The sequence below is a fragment of the Mus caroli genome, unplaced genomic scaffold (assembly GCF_978045245.1).
Source record: "Mus caroli unplaced genomic scaffold, Mus_caroli_1 scaffold_15, whole genome shotgun sequence".
Classification (NCBI taxonomy): Eukaryota; Metazoa; Chordata; class Mammalia; order Rodentia; family Muridae; genus Mus; species Mus caroli.
Genome location: NW_028227270.1, coordinates 75151974 through 75167474, shown reverse-complemented (window position 1 = coordinate 75167474; position 15501 = coordinate 75151974). Strand labels below are relative to the sequence as shown.

General features: G+C 46.1%; 1 protein-coding gene across 10 annotated transcripts in view; it reads right to left on the bottom strand.

The window, feature by feature from the left end:
- Atxn1 (ataxin 1) overlaps window positions 1-5495 on the bottom strand; it is a 405898-nt gene extending 400403 nt beyond the window's left edge. For 8 of the 10 annotated variants that reach the window (XM_029468382.2, XM_029468383.2, XM_029468379.2 and 5 more), the window contains exon 1: window positions 5300-5495. The gene's annotated coding sequence lies outside the window, so the exon portion shown is untranslated. Of the gene's footprint in view, window positions 1-3837; window positions 3883-4034; window positions 4244-5299 lie in introns of those variants that run through there. The other 2 variants (XM_029468373.2, XM_029468374.2) reach the window with 2 other exon arrangements.
- Between the last annotated feature and the right edge of the window lie 10006 nt (window positions 5496-15501).

Here is a 15501-nt window from a genome sequence, read left to right as displayed (position 1 = left end):
TTCCTTTTCGTCTGTAATTTTAAGAATTTATTTTAAAAAACTCAATCAAATTACAATTCTTACAGCCAATATTTTTCCAATTATATAAAGCTAGCACCCTATGTGCACATCATCATGTTACCACTCACAGAATTGGGATGAGTGAATTTATTGTACTAAATGAAATTAAATGCAACTGAGATAGGATTACTGATGACTCTGACATTCACATCTTAAGCAACAAGCAAAAGAATAAACTGCATGGATGGTACTGCTTAGGTAGAAATGGTGGCCTCCATTGCCATTTCTACAATTTTCTGTCTATAACAAACATTTAGCAAAATAAGAAAAGTGCCTGCTAATCTTCTCAGGTGGGAAATATGACGACCAGGATCAAAATCTGTTCTTCAAAGCAATCAGGTTGCACAAACCTCTCTCTGTCTCTGTCTCTGTCTCTGTCTCTGTCTCTGTCTCTGTCTCTGTCTCTGTCTCTGTCTCTCCCTCTCCCCCCCCCCTCTCTCCCTCTCTCTCTCTGAAGCCAGTTATTCAGACTTGCGTGACACTCCGAAAAAAATACTAAGCCTGTAAAGTCAGTCAACCCCAAGCCCTTAAAAAAATGACAGGCTGTCTCCTGAGAAGGCTCTTTTCATATGCAAGTATTTAAGCTTTTTGGAGTCTTCAGATAACTCCAGTTCAGAGAAATTAACATTCACTCCCACACTCCGCTGCTTATGTGAGTTCTGCTCAGGGTTTTGGTGAAGTACATTTATTGACTGACTCCTAATAGGAAGCAGGGCGAACTGCTACAGTCTATTTGGCAGGAGAAGCCGTCTTACAAGGTATGTGCAGGAGCAAAATCCACTTGACATTTCAACACGGGAGAAAAAACAAAGTCACATTATACAAAAGGAATGTGAATCCTTGAACTCTAAGGACAGTCAGACCTGGGAGTCATAGGAGTGTTGACTAACGTTTTAGTTGTTTCTTCACACTGACCGTTCCTGGTTCCTGGGATTCTGAGCACTGGGAATTTTTGGCCATCTTTTGCTATTTGATCTGTAACCTGATGGCTCAAGAGTCTTTCTCTAATCTTTCTCTCAAAGGCAACTAACTGGAAGGCCTGAAATCTCTTTATGCTATTTCTAACAAAATACCGCTGCTTGCCAAGCCCTCTTAAAACGAAATGGGGGCTGGGGGAAGAGACACGATGCCTTTTCCAGTTCTCCATCAAGTACAGACACTTCTCATATTTATTTTGGCAAGAGCTCATTTGTACACTGAAAGGCACAGGCCCACATCTAACTGCAAGTCAAGCCGTTTCTCTGTCTGTCGCAGAATAGAATCGAGGCCCTCCAAGGTATGGGTAAAACTTAAAATTTCTGTCCTCTTATTTTAGATCCTGGTTTCACATGAACTCACCTCTCAGAAATAATAGCTCGTTTTAACCACAGTGATACTTTACTGGACCAGGCCACAATAATGTGCCCACCACATAAACTCAGTAACCAGGGGAAACTCAGAACCCCCCTGGGAAGAAAATTGCGCAACTTTCTCAGTCTTGGCACTGGAGAGGTGAGAGATTTGTGTGTGTGGGGGGGGGGGTGAGTGTCTCTCTATATGTCTTTCTCTCTTCTATTTTAACCGATTTAGCTACATGGCTTTAAAACTGTAAACTGACTGGCAGAGTCACAACTAAATCATGTCACATTCAAAGTTCCTAAAACATTCCCCTTCATTTGGACTGTCTGAGCAATGTTGGGCTACTTTTCTGTTATCTTTTTGGTTATAATATAATCTTTCGGTCCTTAGTAGGCTTAAGGTGGTGCCCAGACGTAAACACTGGACTGCAGCTCTCTAGACGTTCATTAAATTATATCAGTAGTATCATACAAACTGTTTACTGTGCAAAGCTCCATGCAATAGAATGGCTTGTATCATCTCTAACTTAGCTGCAAAAAAATATTTTCAATTACTTCTGAAGATATCAAAGATCAGGAGCAACAGATCCAAATTAAGGAAGATAGTATTCACAATGCCTGCCTACTGTCAGTATCCGGTTTTTTTGTTTGTTTGTTTGTTTGTTTGTTTGTTTTATAAAATGTAGACTGTAAAGTTTAAAACTGTAACAGTGGAGATAGACTTGCCAAATAAGTCATCTCCTTTTCGTAACATAAACTATCTAGAAAGCCAGCCAACACTGTCAGCAATTTCTATTATAAAACATGGGTGTGCTGTCCTCTCACACTTGAAAGGGTTAAGTGCCTGCCAGGCCAAAGGCTCTAGACTGCAAAAGAAAAAGTTGCTTTAGTCAGCTCTGAAAGGTTTCTAGCAAGTATCAAATACTTGTTGATCTGCTCACAATGAACACCAGCAGGATTGTGAGGCTCCTTTCTCTGTCTGGGGAGATGCATTTACATACTGTCCCCAGTAGGAACAGCGTGTTGGTTTCCCTTTAGAAAAGCTAAGTAGCTAGAAGCCTCATTCAGTGTCTCCTGTTCAGATGACTAAAAGAAGACGCAATTGAAACAGTGAAGTCTCTCCCCTCCTGGTTCGGGGCAGCTCAAATACTGTGCATAAAACACTTGGAGTAGTTCAGGCAAACCCACCTGAATGGGCCAAGGAACACTGTCTGTTGCCATGGCAACCTGATCTAATTACATGAGTGATCAGGGCTGGAGTAAGTGTACAGAAAACTAACACCACCGACAGTATCTATGATGAGAGAGGCAGACAGGCAGGAGGCTTTTCAGCCTCAGCTTTATGTGGAAGGTGGCGTTCAAGCCCATTTATTTGCAAAGCTGCTAAAATATTGACTGATGCGTGGCCAGTTAGAGGACAATCAGAGGAGATTAAATGCCACAGCTAAGCTGTTATGGTGCAATCCCTTTCCAAGAGTTCTTGCGCATGTTTTTTCTTCTCTCTGGTGGCTACCTCTAGCTTCCCCTGGCATAAGCTTCATTCAAAAATAAAATAAAAATAAAACCCCTCGGCTATCAAACTGTCTTAGCTACCCACCCACCATCAGTAAACCAGAGGGTAGGCTTAACCCGGGCTTCTAGGAATGGCAGGGCTCTTCAAAAAGCCCAACAGACATGGTTTAGCAAACACTATTGCAAAAAAAAGTAACCAGCTGCGCCTAAAAATACCCACCATGTAACTACCTTGTTGCCTACGATCTATAGCAATGCTGTTTAAATATTAAGAAGAGCTCGCATTATAAAACAGAAATGTCACTGAGATGACACTACTAGGCTGCTACAGGGAAACCTAGGGCATACACACATTCCCCTGCATACCAGGCAGAATGTGAGGTGAGAACTCTAAAGCATTACTTTTTATTCCGTAGGTGGTGTGGGGTCTTCTAATTTTACTAATTGTATCCTGTGGCTCGCTCTCTCTGACAAACTAAGAAACCTCTTCGGGGACAGAACCAGTTTGGAGGAGTTCCTACTGCACAACATACGGTAAACAAAATAAAAATAGCTTGCCTTTCTTGTTAGCCACATAGCGCATTATATAACCGGCTTCCGACTGGCTTCTTTTTTTTTTTCCGCCCTTACTACTCTTCAGCAATTTCCCAACCTTCCCCAAGTATTTATATTACCCTCTTATCTGTAGGATTATACAGCAAGAAAGCAAAACAAAACAGGACAGCCACGGGATCGAACTAAACCCCATCCTCTTAGACCCCTGATCCTCCCCCCACCCCACCCCCCGCGCCCCTGGCAGAGTCTAGATCAGCACCCTACTTCCACCCCCCCACCACTAAGGTCCTTGCTCAATCTCCCTAGAAAACCTGAATTGTTTCACCGCTTGCAGTCAGCTCTCTACGTGGTCTGAAATAAAATGAAAGCGCACAAGCCACAGAGTTGAAGGAGGCGGCTCAAGGGAGGTCGAAGCGCTGCAGGGTCAGCCAAGGGACCACCGTGGACCCCCACCCCCACCCCCAGCTCCCCATCGCGATGGTCCTGGCCCCCGCCCGGCGCGCGAACACACGCACACACGCACCTACACACTCACACGCACTTACTCCCTCCTCTCCGACCCCGCCTCACCTCTCGCTCCGCCTGTCCGGCCCCTTCCCTGCCCCCTGCGGGACCGGCCTGCGCGCTCGGCTGCAACCACGTAGGAGGCGGCGGCAGTGGCGGCGGCAGCCCCGGCAGTGGCAGTGGCGGCGTCTCGGGCCCCGAGTGAACGAGCCGCGGGGCTCCGGGGCACATCCCAATCCCCGCAGCGCCTCCTCCGCCGCCACCTCCTCCTTCCCCTCCTCCCGTCTTCATTCACCCTCCCTGCCGCCTCGCAGCAGAGCAGTCCCGGCGCAGGGCAGCGCCCGCAGCTCCTCCGCTACTGCTGCGGGCGCCGGCAGAGTCGCCGGGCCGGGCCGGGGCGCTCGCGGGCTCCCGACTCCAGCTCTGGCGGTGGCGGCGGCGGCGGCGTCTGCTGCTGCTGCTCTGGATCAGGAAGCGGCCGCACCAACAGGGCGGCGGTGGCAGCTGCAGCTAGGGCCGGTCTTCTCCCGCTGCGCTGCGATGGTCCGCGCGCCCTTGCCCCCTGAGCCGCCACCTCTCCGTGCCCCTAGCCTCACGCAAAGTCCCCTCTTGGCCCCCTCCTAGCCCCGAGAGGCTGGCCTGGGCGGGGAGACCCCAAGATCGGGGTTGCCTCTGTCAAGCTAGGCGACCCCGGGCGGGGAAGCCCAGCCCTCCCTCGAGCCCCCGCAGCGCTCACCGCCCCCAACCGGGAGGGGGGACTGGAGAGGAGCGAAGAGGGCAGCGCGACCCTCCGCGGCTGCCGCCTCCCCCTGCGCCACACGGAAGGAGGAGGACCGGGCTCTATCCGCTCGCCGCCGCCGGACCGGCAGCAGCCGAAGCGGGGCGCCGCCGTTCTCCCCACCCGCGCCCCCCGCCCGGGCGCGCCCCCTCTCCTGGCAGCCGCCCACCCAGCCCCTAGCTGCTCCCCTTGCTAGCCGCTCCTGCTCCCATAGGGGGTCCCGAGCCGGGAGGCTGGAGCCGGGCACTGGTGTATGTACACACAGTCACACATACACTCGCGCGCGCGCCTGCACACACACACACACACACACACACACACACACACACACACACACACACCAGGACGCGTCGGTTTCCTTCGCTCCTCTTCCAGCTGTTTTCCGTGCAGCCCATTGAGACTGGGGGAGGGGGGGGGTGTATGCTAGATGTTCTTTGGCCCCTCTCCGGAGAGAGCGGATTGGGGTGCGGGAGGAGGTGATTTTAATCTAAATCGGGGTGGAAGGGGGAGGGGGAGAGAAAGAATCAGAGGAGGAAAAAAAATAGCCACTTACTGTAAAGTGTAAATGGATCTGGGGTTGCGTGGGGAAGGGGTAACAGAGGGAGAGACACAGTGTCCTGCGGCTGCTGTAGCTCTAGCTGCGGCTCCACAGGGCTTGTTTTGGATCCCCCTGCAGTGAAACAGGTCCTGTACGGCTCCTCCACTGTAGTAGAAATGATGTCTGCGGTATACTCTGCTCTCTCCTCCTCCTCCTCCTCCTCCCCCCTCCCCTCCCTCCTCCCTCCGCCCGCCCTCCCTCCCTCGCGCTCTCTCTCGCGCTCGCTCGCTCGCTCCAGTATGTAAATGTGTAATAGAAGCCAAATATGGAGCAGTTGGCTGCCGCCGCCGCAGCTCAAGGATCCGACTTCATGGGGGGGGGGGGGGGGAAGGCACCCTCTGGCAGGCGGCCGGGCGAGCCGCACAGAGCACGGCGAGCGCACGGCGCGGCTGCCGGCCCGCGCCCTTAACCCTTCTATGCACCCGGGCTGGAGCGGCGCTCGCTCCAGGGGAGACCGGGTTGTCTCTCCGCAACTGTGGCTCCGGATCCCGGACACCGACCGGAGGGGACTGTGCCTTCCAGGTTTGAGAAAGGGGCGGGGAAGTTGGGGCGATGAGGTCATTGGAGTGGTGACCGATCGGTGCTCGCGCGCCTCCCCGGCTCCCTGCAACCTAGTTGGAGGGGGACAGGGTGAGTGCAGGGTGCAACTCAGGCAACCTGGGAGACTCGCAGCGACGGGTGTCAGGCTTTGGCTCCTACTTGGTAAAATACCCAAGGGGGCGGGGAAGTCGGCTGATTTCTAATTACGAAGTGCCCTTGGTGCCCCCGGGTGAGCATCTAAGAGGACTCATTGTATCCTCGCTGTTAACCCTCCAACCCTCTAGCCCTGCGTCACCCGAGGCAAGGCCCGCGCCTGCTGCCTTGGCTTGCAACTCGGGAAAGTTCTCAGGCTTCCCCGGATTGCACCGGCACCCTCACCTTTCCTGCCTGGACAAGCTGGCGACCTCCCGGTCCTCCTTTCAAATTCTGCTGGTCTCGAAATCTGCTGTGAGCATGGAACGCCTCAGCTCTAGCTAGCCCTGGTAACCGACCTCACTCACTCCTCAGGGCTAACTGTGGATCATTCATTTCATCGCAAGCGAGGTAACCTGTGCACTGAGCAGTCAGTCGATGGTGGTTCTCGGGAAACCAAGGCGAAGGAACGCTCCCCACCCACCTTGTCCCCGTGGCTAAACGTAGACGTGGAGTCCCTACCCGGCCCCCTCCGGCTACACCTCAGCCAAGCGTAAACTCGGAGGGAAGGACTCTTCTCTGGAGTTCACCTTGCCAACAGGTGTGGCACCCGAAAGAAGAGCCATCACATCCCCAAGAGGGTCGCTCAGTGCCGCGTTCTCTTTGCAGCAGATATTTCCTGAAGACCAGTAGGTGTCAGGCCAGCATCTGACCTCTTTCAGGTGCTTAGAACTAAGAGTCTGGAAACTCGATCCCTTGGTCTCGTTGGAAGCCACTACTATTTATTGACTCTAAGCCGGATTTGAGAGACCTTTTTGGCTCCGTTTACATATGAGCCAACAATTAGTCACTGTCTGAAGCAGCGTACAGAATCACCAAGAGAAATGTGTGCGCGTTTAAACTACTATACGTATTGTGGAGCCGGCACTTCAGAAGTTAAAAAAAAAAAAAGAAAAGAAAAGAAAAAGAAAAAGAAAAGAGATGCAGTGGCGTGTGTGTGTGTGTGTGTGTGTGTGTGTGTGTGTGTGTGTGTATGGTGTAGGACACATTATCTATTCTCAGGTTTTGAAATACCGTGCACACATCCACGGTTGCTTAAATAGAACTACAACTGTTCCCTCTCACCGCCCCCCCCACCCCCACTCTCTATAAACTGTGTTGTTCACTTGAGGATCCGTGATTATTAGACTTCATATGCTAAAGTGACATTGTTGGTCTCATTACAGCCTCTAGTGGACGGTTAACGTTGAGCTTCCTGTCGGGGCTCTGTCTAGTTTTGTTTTCCCTCCTGAGCTTTATCCAGGTGAAGGTTAACAGTTCAGAGCTTAACTGACTGGTATCTTTTAGCTCCCTCTTGGTAAAGCTGTCTTTGAAATGGAGCAGACGCTCCGCTGGCTGCCTGTAGGAAAGGCGTCTGCTTTGTGCTACAGGTATTGTTACGGCTGGCCTGTGAAACCGACAAAGCCTCTGTTATTCGCTTCACTTGCAGACAGCTTTCATATAAAAAAATAACAAATTTAATCTAAAATATTTTTATAACAGAAAATATTGGTTGCCATGTTTTTGGCGTAACTGAGATGTTTTTATTCCAGCTCATAATCTGCAAACTGTCCAATCCACCTCCACTCTATTTTTAGACATCTTACATTTAGAAAATTTTCAAGGGGAAAAAATAAACCCTAATATTGTAATTATTACGTTGGTGCAAGCAGTTAATTTGCATTATTTTAACAACCTTAAACATATTAAAACACATAATTCACATTAGACGTAGTCGATTAATTTAAATGTTCCCCGAAGAAAGCTAAATATGTACATTATCCACACCGTAAAAATAATTAATAAGAAATGTGTTGTTTACTTTCCTAGCCATTAAGATTAAAGCCATAAACACTCTCTCTCTCTCTCTCTCTCTCTCACACACACACACACACACACACACACACACACACACACACACACACACACGTGCACACTCACATGCACGCGCGCGCGCACACACACACACACTTACAGCTATTGCTTCCTGCAAGGTCCAACACATACATAATTCTCATAGAGCAGTTTCCTTGCTTGAGTACTGAGATGTTTCATTTCCTGAAGACAAAATGTCAAACGCACCATCTGAGAAGGAACAGGAGAGGCTCTCTAAAAGCAAAAGTTCTTATGGAAATAAAACCTCCATGGAAAAAGAACAAGGTTTTCAAGGTGGCAGCTATATAGCACTGGCCCCTACCCCCAAATCTGGTATTATGTTTGTACAAGACTCGGTTGAGCTCTGTAATGAAGCAAAATTGAGGAAGGAGGCCCTGCTGAACCTTGTTCCTGATGTGTGTTATGTATTATTTAATGTAAAAAGAAATGTTAGTACCTTCTATTTATTTTTTAAAGATATATATTAAAGATACATATATCTTAAGTATATTAATCTATAAGATGTATTAATATATATTAAATATATTTAAAATAAGGTACTAACCTCTGTGTGTGTGTGTGTGTGTGTGTGTGTGTGTGTGTGTGTGTGTGAGAGAGAGAGAGAGAGAGAGAGAAGGGTCCTCTTATCACTTTCTGATTATTCCTTTGAGACAAGGTCTCTACCTACACTTAAAGGGTCATATTTTCTAGACTAGGCTGGAAACCAGCACACCTAGTCTTTGCCTCCTGTCTCTTCCCACTCCAAGTTGAGGTTACAGGCCCATGGGATGCTCAGCTGTAAGCAGTGCTGAGGTCCACGCTCGGGACCTCCCTGTCTTACAATAAGCGCTCTCAAGTCTCAAGACGTGTCTCCCCCGTCCCCGTTCCCCCACCTTCTCTCTGTTTTGCTGATTTTTGTCTTGTCTACTCTTGAAAGGTCAAAATGGTCTAGCAACTATTAGGTCACAAGACTCTTCTGTCACACTTCTGCATTTACAAGTGCGGTAGTTAATGTAGCCACAGCTGCTGCAGCACCACCATCCGGGGGATTTTAGCTTTTCTGAGTCAAGGATCCTACCCCACACTAGGCAGGTGGAGTCTGCCTTTGAACCAACTGCTGGGGACTGGCTCAACCCAGCATGGAGAACACTGGTCTGTTCTTTGGGGCGCTGCCTCGGCACACTTGGCCCCATATACGGAATCTAATTCTCCAGTGAATTACCTTTATAGTAATTAATTTTACCAATGGGGAAAAAAATCACATTGTACTTGGACCTCTGTATTCTCAAATTTAATCAGCTTCTGGTTATATATATATATATATATATATATATATATATATACACATACATATACGTGTGTGTGTATTCATCTGTACTGAATGCCTGTAGACATTTCACTCGTCATTATTCCATGCACAATACAGAATAATGGGTATTTCCATTGCACTGGGTGTTATGAATAGCCTCGAGATTACAGATAACGTAGAGTTACACTGTTAACTTAAATTACTTATAATCCAAAGCATGTAAGAGGATGTGAGTACTCCATATCCAAACACTACGCTTGTACAGTCTAAGATGTGGGTGTCTCAGGGGGACCCTAAAACTAGCCCTCATATTGAGGGGTGACCATATATACACATGAAGGAAATAGTTCTCCATCCTTGAAGAGCCCTTTTTCACCAATTATGGAAACCCCTAGGACTGAGTGTGCTGGGGTCTTGGCTATGAATGTGTTCTCTGAGGCAGTAGAGGGAGCACAAGCGTGCTTAATACACCCAGTGTACACAGGGCCCTCGAAATTGTGACAGACTTTTAAATTATAGTATATGTTTGCATTGGAAGTAGCCTGTTATGTCATTCAGAACCAAACGAAACAAAAAAAGCTAACAAACATTTACTGCCTACTAGATTACAGCAACTAAATAATTGAACAGATTGCAAATTACATAAAATAAAAGATACACTCATCTTGAGTTCTAGGCTTGCATTCTTCCAGTGGACTTCGGAAGTCCTGCTCAGAAAAGATACCTTACTGCCTGAATGCACAGAAGCCGTTTTGATGCTCACACCACACTGGGTGTGTCCGCACACACCTGTAATCCCTGCAGGAGGATGGGGAAATCCAAAGCATCTTTCCTGAACTGCTTAAAAGTTCAAGGCCAGCCTAAGATACAGGAGATGTTGTCTTAAGTACTTCTCACCCTCCCTCCCCCCCACACACACACTCACACACACACTCTCTCGCTTTCTCTCACAGAGGACTTCCTGGCCTGATGGTATAACTCAGAGGTTAAAATGTTTGTTACCAAGAATGGGGAATCAAGTTCAATTCCCAAATCCATGTGGTAAAGAACAGACCAACTCTGGCAAGTCATCCTCTGACCTCCAGAGTGGCCCCCTTGCATACACCCACACAGTAAATAAATGAACATGATAAAAACTTTGTTAATAAAAGGCCCATGAAGTGTTAGTTTTCTCTAGTCAAAAAAAATAAAAATAAAAATAACTCTTCAAAATGAGACAACCATGCCTGAGAGAATATAAGGATATATATATATATATATATATATATATATATATATATCCTTAAATACTTCCCTGGAGTAGGCTCAGACATTTGGAAGCTACACAGTGAAGAGGCCTCATTGATATTGAGTAAGTATCTACTTATTAATTGTGAGCAGATTTCAATATGTAGCCCAGGCTGGCCTAGAACTTCCAATCCTCCTATTAGAACCTCAGGAGTGATGGGATGACAGCCACAGATCACCAACCTCCAGCTGATAAGTGGGCACTTGGGTAAGAGATTAAGAATAGAGCACCAGGCCTGGAACCTTGGTCCTGTTGTCCCAGACCTTGGGAAGTGACAACAGAGGGATCTGGAGTTCAAAGCTAACCTTAGCTACACAGTGAGTTGGAGGCTACATGGGATTTTCTAACTAGAAACTGTCTCAGCTCTCAGGTGCTGTTTCTGTCCTTGTCAGTCCTCAGCAGCTCTCTGTGAGCATCTAGGATATAATGCATAGGCCCCGAGAATACACAGTGAGGAAAACATTGTGCTCTACCAAGAACTTAAGAGTAACACCAGGCTTATCTTTTGAAAATGTAAATTTTCGCTAGGGTGAGATCCAGACGCTCACAGCTAGACAACCAGTGCCTCTCAGAAACACACCATGCAATGCTGAAGACACTGAGAGTCAAAGACTACACTGTTTGCAGTGGTGAGAGGTAAGAGGGCAGTTGTATAACTCTCGAGCAAGGTTAGTCTTGCAAGCTGATATTACCCTTTCACCTCTGTAAACCAGACCAAACCTGAAAACAAAATATGCCACACCCAAGTGCCCCATCTACCAAAGACCTTCAAAGTCGGAGTGGTAATCATTTATTTATTTTGATCTCTTTAGAACTGTTAAAAATGTCTTTCCTCCCACGGCAGGGAAGTGCATGCCAAGTTTCTGCTTGGAACAATTTGTTATGGCTATGCGATAATCCTGGAAAGTTTGAATTCTTAATGGAAATACCGATGCCAGACCGTGAACCGTGTTCTAACAAAAAAGGGTGTTATCCTATATGTCCTTTGAAAAGCTGAGCAATGGAATACAGTTCAGTGGTTACAGAACAAATAAACTTGGCTGAGATTGGACTCCTAAATAAGACTGGGGAGAAATAAACCGGAATAATAAAGCAAAGTAGAAACAAAAGTGAAAGCTGCCCAGACAATAGACTCTGGGGTCACTGGGCCACACGCTAGCTAAGTCCTGAGGCTCTGTGTACAGCCTACAGACACTTACAGACCTGCTTCAGCACCGTGTGTTCCATCTACCAGACTGCAGCAGGCCAGGCTTCCTGAGGATGTAATGACATCACCAATGACATCACCATTATTCAAGAATGGAGTGAAACTGTGGTGAAGGCAAGGGGTGGGGGAGGGGATTGTGAGGGGGGACTGGAAGGAAGGGGTCTGTAATTGGTGTGTAAACTGAGTAAGCAAATTAATAATAATAATAATAAAATGAAATGAAGGTATGGAATACAGCTCAGTGACATCACCCTTGCTTAGCATCAGCAAGGTCCTGGGTTCAGGTCCCCAGGGACACAGAAAAAAGGTCCCTTGGTTATAAGTCATTGCACTTCAGTATTTGCTGCCAGTTTATCATTCAGCAGTACTCATATCTGACCACACTAAACAAAACAGTAATTTTATAAACAACAAAATGAATGCTTTAATATAAGCCACATCGTCCAGTACAGCCTTTGAGCTCTTGAAACTTGGCTTGTTTAAATTGAGAGGCACTCTAAGTATGATATATACTTAAATTCAAAATTTAAAGGCTTAGTTAGATATCTGTATGTATGATATATGTGTGTGTATACATATATGCAGTACCTCCATAATTATTGTATTGATTAAATGTTGAGATGAAAATATGTATATTGACCATGTATTAGGATAAATGAAACATATAAATAACATACAAATACATATATACAGATGCATATAAATATATATACATGCATGTATATATAAGTGTGTGTATATATATATATGCAAGCAATCATATACACATAAGCACACATATATGTTTATATTTACATAAGTATATATAGATATATCTTTTTCTTTGTTTACCGTGTAAAGAAATTGAGCCCAGAGTTTCAGCATGCCAGGCAAATTCTCTACTCCTTCAGCCCCACAGTTGAATGTTTTCCATAGCCAGCTACCAATAGCATAGCTAATGGGGCTGGTGAAACGTGGGATTTAGTCTAAGACAGCCCACAATTGGACAACTCAAGATCCTAGATGGCTTTCTACAGTAATGCAGTAGTTAGTAGCTGGTGATCTCCTTTCTCCCTTCATCCAAGTGCCCTCCTTCTCCATGTGACATGTTCTCCATGACTCATCTGCACACATGGTCTCCTTGGTAGATCTACTGTGGGCCTGTAAAGCAAGATATTAGGCGCATCTGTGACTCCGTCTCTGTGAAGGGAGCTCACACCTGGTGGGGGAAACCTACATTGTGTGCTAGAAAGCAAAACCATTCTGGCATTACAGCTGATTTGGGGGTTTGTTATTTGTGATTAAATGGTCTGGGATTGGTACCTTTTAGAGACACCTGTATTGGGGGATTAATAATGAAAATTACATTATTTGGGGTTTGGGATATGACTGAGTACTTGCTTCAAAGCATGAAGACTTCAGTTGAGATTTCCAACATCAAAGTGAAAAACCAGGTCTGATGGTGCATACCCGTGTTGGGGAGGTGAAGACAGGAGGGTGTCTGGGGTTTGCTAGCCAGCCAATGTAGCTAAACTCATGAGCTCTGTGTTCAGTAAAAAGACGCTATCTCAAACGTCAGATTGTGGACCAGAGAGATGGATCAGCTAATAAAGATGTCTGCCACCAACACTGATGACATACATGTTCAATTCCTGGGACCTACACAGTGGAAAGGAAGAACCACAAACTTACTTCTTGTCCACACATGCACTTGCTAATGGTACACTGGAACACACACACACACACACACACACACACCCCACCACCACCACCACCAACAACAACAACAACAAAAACAACATCAACCATTTAAAACAATGCTTCATGATTTAAAAGAAGTGAAGGAGAACACCTGCCTACACAGGAGAGAGAGAATGAATGAACGAATGAATGAATGAACAAATAAATATCATTTTTAAAAATATGCAGAGCAATTATGGAAAATACCAAACATTGACCCTTAACCTACACAAATACACAGCTACGCATGCACACACGAGAAAATTACACAATTTTTTTCTGACTAGAAAACTCACCAAGTCTATCAAAAGAAAATCTGTTTTTAATGTATAATAAATCCAGCCCACTGAGATACTTCTAAAGGAAACGGGATGCTTTTTTTAAAATTTTTATTTAAACCGTTATTACTTTGTCAGCAAGTTAGAGATCAATGACATCAATGCCACTTGGAACAAGATTGAATATGAGAGAACGGCCTGTTAACTGTCATAACTTGTGGCCATAATCGTCTAAGGAGCACAGCTCTTTTCATAGGAAAAGAAGAAGGACAACTTTTTATGGCTGAGAACACATGGGTTAAACTTTGCTTGCTATTGGCTGGGAACTTTTGGGACTCTATTTTTAGTGTTTCATTAACAACTTAGCTTCTTCTTTTTTTTTTTTTTCTTTCCTCCAAAGAAATCCATTTTCTAAATTAAAATCCAAGCCAGAGGCACCATCCTTTGAACTTAAAGACAGTGGCTCTTGCTTGATGGATTATGCTTAGGGCTCCACATAGTGCAACGTAGGGTTTGTCCAAAGCGAACAGGGGACCACGTCAGGTTGCAGAAGGAAAAATCAGCTCCTGGGAAGGTACAGGAGAGATCATTGTCCTTCTGACTTCATGACACGAGAATACATGGCTGCAAGCTCTTGTAGCTACTTTATTTTTCTTGAGTAAATACTGGCCAGAATAGGCTGATCTGAATGAAGGTCAGAGTTTAAGAACATCCCTTTGTGAGGAATTTACCAAGCTTGCCTCCAAAGAGGAAGCATCGCAGAAAAGTGCATTGGCAAGCTTTCCTTTGTTTTTTTGTTTGTTTGTTTGGTTGGTTTTTTGACATAAAACAAAAACAAAAACAAAAAAAACAGAGTTCATAGAAGAAACTGTCAACGTCAAGGTTTCAGAGGGGGATTGTCAGGTGGTTCGAGGCCCTTTACAAAGGGCTGGAAGTGGGGCTGGCAGCCCTGGCCAGGAGTGGGAGGAGCCTAAAAATCTCTGGAGGCTTGCTACTGGAAGTCCTGTTTCTGCTTTATCCATCCTGCCACAGATTACCTTCTGACAGGACGGGGATAATGGCACTCAGACGAGAGAACTGTAAATTACAAACACTCTCTTCTAAACTACAGAATGAACATGCAGACTAAAAGACCCCGTTCGCCGGAGTGCCAGCCAATCAAGTAGAAAAAGACAAATTACTTTCATCCCCCTGCAGCCAAAATATTATTCTACCAGCTATGCAGGGGTGCGGGTACCGGGTAGGGAGAGCTTTGCTTTTTTTTTCAGGTATTAAGAGAAATTAATACATTGTAATTGTAATATGGGCGTGGAATCCATTCTACTGCAATAGGCAACCTAGTTGTGAGATCTGCTTCTCTTCCCAACTCTGCTTTAAAAGTTGGAACTTAAATATCAATAGTAGGTGCATAGGCTCCCATCACTCCACTCCCGGGGCTAGCTTTTCCTGAAGTCAATTACATAATTGCGAGGCTCCACCCCTTCTCCTGCTCAGCACTTCCTTTCCCTCAATACACTCCTCCACCCATCCATGAATCATCTTGCCTTTAAAGAGAGTGTGATGACCCCGGGTGAACCTTGCTGGCATCCTGTATATCCGTAAGCCAAAGGGGGGGGGGGATTGGGGACAGGGGACTTGTTCTGTGACAGGAACCTGGTCAGAGCTGGATTCCAGCTCAGAGGTGATGATAGGCTAGTTTGCTTCTCTGGGACAAGAGCAAGGAGCTAACTTTTCTAGAGCTGTGGAGATGATTCTGAATCCCATATCTTG